General features: G+C 47.0%; 1 protein-coding gene across 2 annotated transcripts in view; it reads left to right on the top strand.

Moving 5' to 3' along the window:
* Nucleotides 1–5,596: 5,596 nt before the first annotated feature.
* RBCK1 (RANBP2-type and C3HC4-type zinc finger containing 1) overlaps nucleotides 5,597–13,544 on the top strand; it is a 31,233-nt gene continuing 23,285 nt past the window's right edge. For both annotated transcript variants that reach the window (XM_060771862.2, XM_067468272.1), the window contains exon 1: nucleotides 5,597–5,834. The gene's annotated coding sequence lies outside the window, so the exon portion shown is untranslated. The remainder of the gene's footprint in view (nucleotides 5,835–13,544) is intronic.

The following is a 13,544-nucleotide window of genomic DNA, read 5'->3' as shown; positions in this document are numbered from 1 at the left end:
ACATCCATGACTCCAAAGCATGATCAGTCAGTCTCTGTGTTTGTATGTCTTTGCTCATTGCAGGGGTGGGAGTTGTAACATCTCCCAATGCGTTTGGAGGACAACTCTCAGCAGCTTTAGCCAGCATAGTCAAAGGTGAGGAACGCTAAGAGTTGCAATCCAGTATCTGGAAAGGTTGTATAAGTCCTTATTTTGCACTTCTTTTAATCTGCTGCCTTACAATTTGGGGACTCTTGCTCTCTACTAGACTCTCGACTTGGATAGATAGTATTTAGAGGGCTCTCTCTCTCTCACTGCAAGGTATCCTTCATTATTTCCTGCTTTTGGTGGGGAAGGGGTCACTCCATAAGACAGTGTTTCTCAACGTAGTGTCAGGAGCCCTGGGGGCTGTCAAAGGGATCACCAAGGACCATCAGAAAACACAGTATTTTCTGTTGGTCATGGGGATTCTGTGTGAGAAATTTGGCCCAATTCTATTATCGGTGGGGGTCAGAATGCTCTTTGATTGTTGGTGAACTATAAATCCCAGCAACTACAACTCCCAAATGTCATGGTCTATTTTCTCCAAACTCCACCAGTGTTCACATTTGGGCATATTAAGTATCCATGCCAAGTTTGGTCCAGATCCATCATTGTTTGAGTCCACAGTGCTCTCTGGATGTAGGTGAACTACAACTCCCAAACTCAAGGTCAATGCCCACCAAACCCTTCCAGTATTTTCTGTTGGTCTTGGGAGTTCTGTGTACCAAGATTGGTTCAATGCCATCGTTGGTAGAGTTCAGAATGCTCTTTGTCTGTAGGTGAACTATAAATCCCAGCAACTAAAACTCCCAAATGTCAGGGTCTATTTTCTCCAAACTCCACCAGTGTTCACATTTGGGCAAATTGAGCATCCATGCCAAGTTTGGTCCAGATCCATCATTGTTTGAGTCCACAGTGCTCTCTGGATGTAGGTGAACTACAACTCCAAAACTCAAGGTCAATGCCCACCAAACCCTTCCAGTATTTTCTGTTGGTCTTGGGAGTTCTGTGTACCAAGATTGGTTCAATGCCATCGTTGGTAGAGTTCAGAATGCTCTTTGACTGTAGGTGAACTATAAATCCCAGCAACTAAAACTCCCAAATGTCAGGGTCAATTTTCTCCAAACTCCACCAGTGTTCACATTTGGGCAAATTGAGCATCCATGCCAAGTTTGGTCCAGATCCATCATTGTTTGAGTCCACAGTGCTCTCTGGATGTAGGTGAACTACAACTCCAAAACTCAAGGTCAATGCCCACCAAACCCTTCCAGTATTTTCTGTTGGTCTTGGGAGTTCTGTGTACCAAGATTGGTTCAATGCCATCGTTGGTAGAGTTCAGAATGCTCTTTGACTGTAGGTGAACTATAAATCCCAGCAACTACAACTTCCAAATGTCAAGGTATATTTCCCCCAAACTTCACCAGTGTACATATTTGGGCATATTGAGTATTTGTGCCAAGTTTGGTACAGAACCATCATTGTTTGAGCCCACAGTGCTCTCTCTGGATGTAGCTGAACTACAACTCCCAAACTCAAGGTCAATGCCCACCAAACCCCATCCTCCAACCAATCCTCCCATCCCAACCCCACCAGTATTCAAATTTGGGCATATTGGGTATTTGTGCCAAATTTGGCCCAGTGAATGAGAATACATCCTGCATATCAGATATTTACATAACGATTCAGAAGAGTAGCAAAATTACAATTATGAAGTAGCAACGAAAATAATTTAATGGCTGGGGGTCACCACAACATGAGGAACTGTATTAAGGGGTCGCGGCATTGGGAACGTTGAGAACCACTGCTCTAGAACATGGCCATACAGCTCGGAAAAACCTACAACAACCCAGTGATTCCGGCCATGAAGGCCTTCGACAATACATCTGCTGAGATTTGGTTCCAGGATGCCACTGTGTGTGCCAAAATCTGTGGATGGATTTATATCCCTTCTACACTGCCAATAAAATCCAGATTATCTGCTTTGAACTGGATTATATGGCAGGGTAGACTCATAATCCAGTTGTGGATTATTCACTTCGATAATCTGAATTATATGGCACTGTAAAAAGGGCCTAAATGGCCAAAGAGAGGTTGGTTGTCAGATGCTCCGGCTGGAAATCCAGTGAGTAACCCAATCCTCCGGATTTTAATGTATTGCAGCTTCCAAACTACGTAAGGGGAATGGAGTGAGTCGTGAGGTTATTGAGATCCTTGTCGTAGATTTGGATCACAGCTGGCTGTCACTGTTGGGAAGCTTGGATGAATTGCAGAGACAGAAAATGTGCAAATTCTGACATTCATCAGTCTGACATGGCACTAGACAGTTGGAAGCGAGGAGAGGCAGCAAGAAAGGTCATGGATGCTATTTGTGGGAGAAGCAAAAGACATGGCCGAAGGGGCTGGGAGTGACCCATTTCAGAGACCCCAAATGCTACTTATGCTGGGTTGTTGTAGGGTTTTTCAGGCTATATGGCCATGGTCTAGAGGCATTCTCTCCTGACGTTTCGCCTGCATCTCACAACCACCATGTCAGACTAGACAGAGAAGCCATTGAAATCCACAAGCATGTGGACAATTTCAACAGAAAGGAGGAAACCATGAAAATGAACAAAATCTGGCTACCAGTATTAAGAAACTCTAAAATTACATCAGCACAACAACAGAGAGGAAACAAACAAGGACATCTAACCACCTCTCAACAAAAGATTGCTCCAGGCACTGCCAGGCCTTCTAATGCTAATCAAGGTGGTCAGTTGAAACATTCCCACCTAGCTCCAGCACACAAGAGTCCTTTGTCCCACCCTGGTCATTCCACAGATATATAAACCCTTTTTCCACAGATATATAAACCCTCTAAAATTACAACAGCACAACAACAGAGAAGAAACAAACAAGGACATCTAATCACCTCTCAACAAAAGATTGCTCCAGGCACTGCCAGGCAATCAAATGCTAATCAAGGTGGTCAGTTGAAACAGTCACACCTAGGTTCTTGTGGGGTTTTTTCGGGCTATAGGGCCATGTTCTAGAGGCATTTCTCCTGACGTTTCGCCTGCATCTATGGCAAGCATCCTCAGAGGTAGACTACCTCTGAGGATGCTTGCCATAGATGCAGGCGAAACGTCAGGAGAAATGCCTCTAGAACATGGCCCTATAGCCCAAACCCACAAGAACCTAGTGATTCCAGCCATGAAAGCCTTCGACAATACATAGTCACACCTAGCTCCAGCAGACAAGAGTCCTTTGTCCTACCCTGGTCATTCCACAGATATATAAACCCTTTTTCCTAGTTCCAACAGACCTCACTACCTCTGAGGATGCTTGCCATAGATGCAGGCGAAACGTCAGGAGAGAATGCCTCTAGAACATGGCCATATAGCCCGAAAAACCCTACAACAACCCAGTGATTCCGGCCATGAAAGCCTTCGATGCTACTTATGCTGTTCAGAAGCTTCAAATGATCTGCTTAAGCAGCTGAGGGGGGAAAGGAAGGGACCTGGGCCTGTTAGGAATGGTGGGACTTGAAGTCCAAGACACCTGGAAGAGTCACCATTGTCCGTAGACACCTCCAAAGTCATGTGGCCAGCATGACAGCAAGGAGCGCCATTACCTTCCTGCTGTAGACCTATTGATCTACTCACATTCACATGTTTACGAACTGCTAGATTTGCAGAAGCTGGGGCTAACAGCAGGAGCTCACGCTGTTCCCTGGATTTGAACCATTGACCTTTTGGTCAGCAAGTTCAGCAGCTCGGTGGTTTAACCAGGAGCACTGTGGTTTGTAAATGACCCCAAATTGGGAGGGAGAGACCATACTCCAGATGAAAGGGTCAGGTCGAAAAGACCATGAATCCCTATGACGAGCGGCTTAAAGACCTGGGTCTGTTTAGCCTCCAGGAGAGAAGGCTGAGAGGAGACATGAGAACCATGTATAAATATGGGTGTCACAAGGCAGACCATGAATACCTATGAGGAGCGGCTTAAAGACCTGGGTCTGTTTAGCCTACAGAAATGACGGCTGAGAGGAGATATGAGAACCATGTATAAATATGGGTGTCACAAGACAGACCATGAATCCCTATGAGGAGCGGCTTAAAGACCTGGGTCTGTTTAGCCTCCAGGAGAGAAGGCTGAGAGGAGACATGAGAACCATGTATAAATATGGGTGTCTCAAGGCAGACCATGAATACCTATGAGGAGCGGCTTAAAGACCTGGGTCTGTTTAGCCTACAGAAATGACGGCTGAGAAGAGATATGAGAACCATATATAAATATGGGTGTCACAAGGAAGACCATGAATACCTATGAGGAGCGGCTTAAAGACCTGGGTCTGTTTAGCCTCAGGGGAGAAGGCTGAGAGGAGACATGAGAACCATGTATAAATATGGGTGTCACAAGGAAGATCATGAATACCTATGAGGAGCGGCTTAAAGACCTGGGTCTGTTTAGCCAGAAATGACGGCTGAGAGGAGACATGAGACCCATGTATAAATATGGGAAAGGGTGTCAAAAGGAATAGAGAGTGGGCTTGTTTTCTGCTGCCCTGGGGACTAGGACTCAATAGAGCCATGGGTTCAAACTGCAGGAAAGGAGATTCCACCTGAAGAAGAGGAAGAACTTCCTGACTGTAAGGAGAGCTGTTCAGCGGCGGAACTCCCTGCTTCAGCGTCCCCTGGATGCTCTTTCTTTGGAGGGTTTTAAACAGCCGCTGGATGGCCATCTGTCGGAGGCACTTTGATTGTGCTTTTCCTGCATTGCACACCTTCTCTTCCATCCTCAGGATGAGGAAGAACTTCCTGACTGTAAGGAGAGCTGTTCAGCGGTGGAACTCTCTGCCTCAGAGTCCCCTGGAAGCTCTTTCTTTGGAGGGTTTTAAACAGAAGCTGGATGGCCATCTGTCAGAGGCACTTTGCTTGAGCTTTTTCTGCATGGCACGCCTTCTCTTCCATCCTCAGGATGAGGAAGAACTTCTTGACTGTAAGGAGAGCTATTCAGCGGCGGAACTCCCTGCCTCAGAGTCCCCTGGAAGCTCTTTCTTTGGAGGGTTTTAAACAGAGGCTGGATGGCCATCTGTCAGAGCCACTTTGTCCTTTTCCTGCATGGCACGCTTTCTCTTCCATCCTCAGAATGAGGAAGAACTTCCTGACTGTTCAGCGGTGGAACTCTCTGCCCCAGTGGCGTGGAAGTTCTTTCTTTGGAGGGTTTTAAACAGAGGCTGGATGGCCATCTGTCAGAGGCACTTTGTGCTTTTCCTGCCTGGCACGCCTTCTCCTCCATTCTCAGGATGAGGAAGAACTTCTTGACTGTTCAGCGGTGGAACTCTCTGCCTCAGGGTCCCCTGGAAGCCCTTTCTTTGGAAGGTTTTAAACAGAGGCTTCCAGGAGGAAGAAAGAGGAGACTTTGGACAGAGAGGCTGTTAGGAATTGTGGGAGTTGAAGTCCAAAACACCTGGAGGGAGGGCCCAAGTTGCCTGGTCAGCCAGACAGTGACGTCACGGCGGGAATTCCCTGGCCCCGCCCCCCAGGGGATGTCCCTGCCTGTTGGCCCCGCCCTCCTCCTCCTTCCTCCTCCCTCCCCCTCCTCCTTCGCTTTCGCTTTCTCCTCCGGATGGGTGGAAGTGGGCGCCCAGGAAAGGATCGATGCACCCGCACAGAGGGCCAGACCCTTCCTCTCCTCCCTCCCAAGAAGCCGGAGTTGGACTTTGTCAACTTTCCCCATCAAGCCTTGGCTCCATTCAGCTCCATTCGAGGGCTGTCCGGTCCGGGTTTTGCTCCCAACTTGGGACGGAGACTTGACTGACCCCAGATCGGCAGGTAGGTGTCTGTGAGGAGGCGGGTAGAATCATAGAATCATAGAATCAAAGAGTTGGAAGAGACCTCAAGGGCCATCCAGTCCAACCCCCTGCCAAGAAGCAGGAATATTGCATTCAAATCACCCCTGACAAATGGCCATCCAGCCTCTGCTTAAAAGCTTCCAAAGAAGGAGCCTCCACCACACTCCGGGGCAGAGAGTTCCACTGCTGAACGGCTCTCACAGTCAGGAAGTTCTTCCTCATGTTCAGATGGAATCTCCTCTCTTGTAGTTTGAAGCCATTGTTCCCTTGCGTCCTAGTCTCCAAGGAAGCAGAAAACAAGCTTGCTCCCTCCTCCCTGTGGCTTCCTCTCACATATTTATACATGGCTATCATATCTCCTCTCAGCCTTCTCTTCTTCAGGCTAAACATGCCCAGTTCCCTAAGCCGCTCCTCATAGGGCTTGTTCTCCAGACCCTTGCAGAAACTACAGATCCCAGGGTTGACATGGCATGGCTCAGTGCGGTGGCTTCCTGGGAGTTGTAGTTTGCCAAGCCAGGGGAGGGCTCATTGCCTTGTGAAACTGCAACTCCCAAGAAGCAACAGCATTGAGTCAGGCAGGCCATGGCACCCAGGGAGTTGTAGTTTGCCAAGGCAAGAAAGACCCAAGTCCTTGTGAAACTACAACTCCCAGAGTGACATAGCATTGAGTCAGGCAGGCTATGGCATCCCAGGAGTTGTAGCTTGCTAAGACAGGGGAGGCTCAAGGCCTTGTGAAACTACAACTCCCAAGGTGCCACAGCATGAGTCAGGCAGGCCATGGCAGTCTGGGAGTGGTAGTTTCCCAAGGTCTTGTGAAACTACAACTCCCTGAGTGCCATAGCATTGAAGTGGTGAATAGACCTTGCGGAAACTACAAATCCCAGGGTGATATAGCATTGAGTGAGGCAGGCCTTGGCAGTCTGGGAGTTGTAGTATCCCAAGGTCTTGTGAAACTACAACTCCCGGGAAGCCATAGCATTGAAGTGGTGAATAGACCTTGCAAAAACTACAAATCCCAGGGTAGTGACATAGCATTGAGTCAGGCAGGCCATGGCAGTCTGGTAGTTGGTAGTTTCCCAAGGTCTTGTTAAACTATAACTCCCTGGGTGCCATAGCATTGAAGTGGTGAATAGACCTTGCGAGAACTACAAATCCCAGGGTGACATAGCATTGAGTCAGGCAGGCCATGGCAGTCTGGGAGTTGTAGTTTCCCAAGGTCTTGTGAAACTACAACTCCCTGGGTGCCATAGCATTGAAGTGCTGAATAGCCCTTGAGAGAACTACAAATCCCAGGGTGAGATAGCATTGAGTCAGGCAGGCCATGGCAGTCTGGGAGTTGTAGTTTCCCAAGGTCTTGTGAAACTACAACTCCCTGGGTGCCATAGCATTGAAGTGGTGAATAGACCTTGCGAAAACTACAAATCCCAGGGTGGTGACATAGCATTGAATCAGGCAGGCTATGGCATACCAGGAGTTGTAGCTTGCTAAGACAGGGGAGGCTCAAGGGCTTGTGAAACTACAACTCCCAAGGTGCCACAGCATGAGTCACGCAGGCCATGGCAGTCTGGGAGTTGTAGTATCCCAAGGTCTTGTGAAACTACAACTCCCTGGGTGCCATAGCATTGAAGTAGTGAATAGCCCTTGAGAGGACTGCAAATCCCAGGGTGAGATAGCATTGAGTCAGGCAGGCTATGGCATCTCGGGAGTTGTAGCTTCTTCCTTCTTTCCTTCCTTCCTTCCTTCTTTCCTTCCTTCCTTCCTTCCTTTCCTCCTTCCTTCCCTCCTTACTTCCTTCCCTCCTTCCTCCCTTCCTTTCTTTCTTCCTTCCTTCCTTCCTTCCTTCCTTCCTTCCTTCCTTCCTTTCTTTCTTCCTTCCTTTGCTTCTTCCTTCCTTCCTTCCTTCCTTCCTTCCTTCCTTCCTTCCTTCCTTCCTTCCTTCCTTTCCTTCTTTCTTCCTTTCCTTCTTCCTTCCTTCCTTCCTTCCTTCCTTCCTTCCTTCCTTCCTTTCTTCCTCCCTCCCTCCCTCCCTCCCTTCCTTCCTTCCTTCCTTCCTTCCTTCCTTCCTTCCTTCCTTCCTTCCTTCCTTCCTTCCTTTCTTCCTCCCTCCCTCCCTCCCTCCCTCCCTTCCTTCCTTCCTCCCTTCCTTCCTTCCTTCCTTCCTTCCTTCCTTCCTTCCTCTCTCTTCTTTTCTGTCTCCCTTTCTCTTCCCTTTTCCCTTCCTTTGCACATTAGCACTCTTCGAAGCCTCAGGTGGTAAATATGGGGCTCTGATGGAGAGATTCCTGCTAAATGCAAGTTGCAGCTCGTTTAATCCCCTGCGTCCCGTTTCTCTTTTGTTTCGTTTCATGCAAAAAGCGAGATTCAAAGCCTTTCCCCAAAAAGCCAACAAAATCACTTCTTTGCAAAACTAAGAACAGTAAGAGATTCAAGGCAGATTTTCGCCAAGAGACTAAACTGTGGAACTCACTGCTGCTGGATGTAGCTTGAAGGGATTTAAAAGAGGATTTGGTAAAGTCATTGGCTTTAGCAGACATGGGCAAACTTCAGCCCTCCTGGTGTTTTGGACTGCAACTCATGGTGTTTTGGACTGCCGGTAGGCTGTTAGGAATTGTGGGAGTTGTAGTCCAAAACACCTGGAGGGCCCAAGTTATGTCTATCATTGGGAATTGTGGGAGTTGTAGTCCCAAACACCTGGAGGGCCCAAGTTATGTCTATTTTTAGGAATTGTGGGAGTTGGAGTCCAAGACACCTGGAGGGCTCAAGTTATGTCTATTGTTAGGAATTGTGGGAGTTGAAGTCCAAAACACCTGGAGGGCCCAAGTTATGTCTATTGTTAGGAGTTGTGGGAGTTGAAGTCCAAAACACCTGAAGGGCCCAAGTTATGTCTATTGTTAGGAGTTGTGGGAGTTGTAGTCCAAAACACCTGGAGGGCCCAAGTTATGTCTATTGTTAGGAATTGTGGGAGTTGAAGTCCAAACACCTGAAGGGCCCAGTTATGTCTATTGTTGGGAATTGTGGGAGTTGGAGTCCAAAACACCTGAAGGGCCCAAGTTATGTCTATTGTTAGGAATTGTGGGAGTTGGAGTCCACAACACCTGGAGGGCCCAAGTTATATCTATTGACACATACAATGTTTGCCTTGGTGTGTTTGTGTGAATAGGGATCACAACTCTCGACGCTCTGGAACTCCCTTGGAAGTCAGCCAGGTCTTGTCAATGTAAACAAGGCCATCCGCGAGTGTCTTTCTGCCAAAGTTCACTATTATTAAAGCACCTGCGTTTCGTACCTGGGCGAGTTCGGTATCAGGGGTGTGGAGGTGTTGCCAGTTCAATGTGCATGGATTCTTTTGTTCAAGGATAGGTGCAAGAATCCAGTGCAACAATGAGAAAGAAACTAAAGCAGTGTTGGTTTGTGGTAGGTTTTTTCGGGCTGTATGGCCATGTTCTAGAAGCATTCTCTCCTGACGTTTCGCCTGCATCTACGGCAAGCATCCTTAGAGGTTGTGAGGTCTTCAGAGGTTGTGAGGATGCTTGCCATAGATGCAGGTGAAATGTCAGGAGAGAATGCTTCTAGAGCATGGCTATGTAGCCCAGAAAACCTGCAACAACCCAGTGATTCCAGCCATGAAAGCCTTCGACAATACATTAAAGCAGTGTTTCTCAACTTGGAGGTCGGGGTGGTCGCAAGAAAGCTTCAGAGGGGTCACTAAATACCATCACAAACTCATATTTCTGATGGTCTTTGTTGTTGTTCATTCGTTCAGTCGTCTCCGACTCTTCGTGACCTCATGGACCAGCCCACACCAGAGCTTCCTGTCAGCCGTCACCACCCCCAGCTCCTTCAAGGTCAGTCCAGTCACTTCAAGGATGCCATCCATCCATCTTGCCCTTGGTCGGCCCCTCTTCCTTTTACCTTTCCCCTGATGGTCTTAGGAATCACTTTAGCATAGTCGTTTGGGTTCACAGTGCTCTCTGGATGTAGGTGAACCCCACCTCCCCTAAATCACTGTCAATTCTTCCCAAATACCTCCAGTATACTCTGTTGGGGTCTCTGTGTTGGAAGTATGGCCTAATTCAGTCATTGGTGGAGTTCAGAATGCTCTTCCATTGTTGGTGAACTATAAATCCCAGAAACGCCAACTCTCAAACGTCAAGGTCTATTTCCCCCCAAACTCCACCAGTGTTCACATTTGGGCATATTGAGTATTCGTGCCAAGTTTGGTTCAGATCCATCATTGTTTGTGCCCACAGTGCTCTCTGGACGTAGGTGAACTACAACACCAAAACTCAAGGTCAATGCCCACCAAACCCTTCCAGTATTTTCTGTTGGTCATGGGGCTTTGGTGCCAAGTTTGGTTCAGTTCCATCGTTGGTGGAGTTCAGAATGCTCTTTGATTGTAGGTGAACTATAAATCCCAGCGACGACAACTCTCAAATGTCAAGGTCTATTTCCCCCCAAACTCCACCAGTGTTTACATTTGGGCATATTGAGTATTCGTGCCAAGTTTGGTCAATATCCATCATTGTTTGAGTCCATAGTGCTCTTTGGATGTAGGTGAACTACATCTCCAAAACTCAAGGTCAATGCCCACCAAACCCTTCCAGTATTTTCTGTTGGTCATGGGAGTTTGCTGCCAAGTTTGGTTCAATTCCATCGTTGGTGGAGTTCAGAATGCTCTTTGATTGTAGGTGAACTATAAATCCCAGCGACGACAACTCTCAAATGTCAAGGTCTATTTCCCCCCAAACTCCACCAGTGTTCACATTTGGGCATATTGAGTATTCGTGCCAAGTTTGGTTCAGATCCATCATTGTTTGTGCCCACAGTGCTCTCTGGACGTAGGTGAACTACAACACCAAAACTCAAGGTCAATGCCCACCAAACCCTTCCAGTATTTTCTGTTGGTCATGGGGCTTTGGTGCCAAGTTTGGTTCAGTTCCATCGTTGGTGGAGTTCAGAATGCTCTTTGATTGTAGGTGAACTATAAATCCCAGCGACGACAACTCTCAAATGTCAAGGTCTATTTCCCCCCAAACTCCACCAGTGTTTACATTTGGGCATATTGAGTATTCGTGCCAAGTTTGGTCCATATCCATCATTGTTTGAGTCCATAGTGCTCTTTGGATGTAGGTGAACTACATCTCCAAAACTCAAGGTCAATGCCCACCAAACCCTTCCAGTATTTTCTGTTGGTCATGGGAGTTTGCTGCCAAGTTTGGCTCAATTCCATCGTTGGTGGAGTTCAGAATGCTCTTTGATTGTAGGTGAACTATAAATCCCAGCGACGACAACTCTCAAATGTCAAGGTCTATTTCCCCCCAAACTCCACCAGTGTTCACATTTGGGCATATTGATTATTCGTGCCAAGTTTCAGATCCATCATTGTTTGAGTCCATAGTGCTCTTTGGATGTAGGTGAACTACAACTCCAAAACTCAAGGTCAATGCCCACCAAACCCTTCCAGTATTTTCTGTTGGTCCTGGGAGTTCTGTGTGCCAAGTTTGGTTCAATTCCATCATTGGTGGGGCTCAGAATGCTCTTTGATTGTAGCTGAACTATAAATCTCAGTGACAGCAACTCTCAAATGTCAAGGTCTATTTCCCCCCAAACTCCACCAGTGTTCACATTTGGGAAGATTGAGTATTCGTGCCAAGTTTGGTCCAGATCCATCATTGTTTGAGTTCACAGTGCTCTTTCAATGCAGGTGAACTACAACTCCCAAACTCAAGGTCAGTGCCCAACAAACCCTTTTAGATTTGTGTTTTCTGCCCAAAAGTAGCTCTTGTGTTGCTTAATGTGAACATTTAATGTGCTGTTTTGTAGGGGATATTATCGTATTTTTGCAAACATTGCCTTTGGGAAACTCTTTTGTAACCGAGGAAGAGCTTTTGCAAGACTTTTGGCCGTCTTCATCCTTCCTGTTTGCATGGAGCAAATCACGTGAATTTGAATAAAAGCAACTGAGGTTGGATCTACGCTGCCATATAATCCAGATTATCAAAACAGATAATAAGGTTCTCTACTTTGAACTGGATCACCTGAGTCTACAATGCCATATAATCTGGATTTAGTATGGCATTATAGTTGGGGTCTGGGATATATCATTGAATCGCAGAATCATAGCATCGTAGAGTTGGAAGAGACCCCAAGGGCTGTGCAGAAAGACACAATCAAAGCACTCCTGACAGATGGTCATCCAGCCTCCTGAGATGGAGACTCCAGCAGACTCCCAAGATCAGTACTAAACCGCTCTTCCTATTAGTATGGCATTATAGTTGGGGTCTGGGATATATCACTGAATCGCAGAATCATAGCATCGTAGAGTTGGGAGAGACCCCAAGGGCTGTGCAGAAAGACACAGTCAAAGCACCCCTGACAGATGGTCATCCAGCCTCCTGAGATGGAGACTCCACCAGAACTCCCAAGATCAGTATATTCAACTTCCTATCAGGAAATTGTTTCTAATATTCAGGTGGAATCTCATTTCCTGCCATTTGAATCCACGACTCTGTCCCAGTCTGTGGAGCAAAAGAAAGCAAGTTTGCCCCTTCCTCAATGTCATCTCCTTTCGGATATTTCAACATGGCTCTCGTGTCCCCTTTCCTTAAGTCAGTGGGTCCCCAAATGTTTTGGCCTTCAACTCCCAGAAATCCTAACAGCTGGTAAACTGGGATTTCTGGGAGTTGTAGACCAAAACACTTGGGGACCCACAGGTTGAGAACCACTGCCTTCGCTAAATATCCCCAACTCCCTCAGCCGCTCCTCAAGGGGATTGGCTTCCTGACCTTTGATCATGTTGGTGGCCCTTCTCTGGACACCTTCCAGTTTGTTCGTATCTTGTGTTGGGGTTCAGCCTGCTCTGTGTGAACCTGAGCCCCAATCTCTGTGTGAACCTGATTCTCTGATTGTATTTCCAACTGAGTAAGCCACTGAACATGTATCTCTCCCTGATAGTGTTGAAACTGTTGTTGATGCTGAGCTCAGTGGCAAGGAAAGTGAAACTGAACAACCTGATGAAAATGTTTTGGAATCCAGCCATGATAGCTCTCCACCTGGGTTTTTTAATGAGGACCGAAGGGAACAGATAGCTAGAGACAGGAGTGATTCACAGTTTCTACGAAGGTCAAATAGATTACAGGAGAGACAGGCCCAGGCTTCAAAGTCAAGGGGCGTTTCAAGGAATAGTTTATTTGGCTTAAGGGGCCTCCTTCCGGGTGTCTCGTTAGATCAAGCAACGTTTTGGACCGCGGTTGTGCCTTGGCAGAATTCCTGTGTTCCATGGCCGGTAATCCCAGAGGCTTCTAGTTTTCAAGCACATGGTTAGTGAGATGCTAACAGGTTCCTGGTTTTTGTATTCTGGTTTTTGGAATTTTGCTCAAGCTCAGAGATTTTCCTGACTGCTGTGTTTCTATTGTGGCTCTTTGACTTTGCATTTGCCTTTCTTTTGTAACCAATTTTTCATCAATAAAAAAGGATTGTTTTTCCTACAGTCCAGTGTGGTGGATTTAATCTTATGGTCTTGTTTCCTGATCTGGGATGCAACATCTTGTCAGAATAGCGTTAGCAGCCTGCAGAATGTCTCAGCCCCTTTTACTCGCAGTGTGATAAAAACTAACAAAATATACAGGAGTTGCATGTGACGTCTGTAGACAGTCCACGTCTCGCAGGCATATAGCAGGGTTGGGAGGAC

The sequence above is a fragment of the Anolis sagrei genome, chromosome 4 (genome assembly GCF_037176765.1).
Source record: "Anolis sagrei isolate rAnoSag1 chromosome 4, rAnoSag1.mat, whole genome shotgun sequence".
In the NCBI taxonomy this organism is placed as follows: Eukaryota; Metazoa; Chordata; class Lepidosauria; order Squamata; family Dactyloidae; genus Anolis; species Anolis sagrei.
This window is presented reverse-complemented; position numbering and strand designations above follow the sequence as displayed.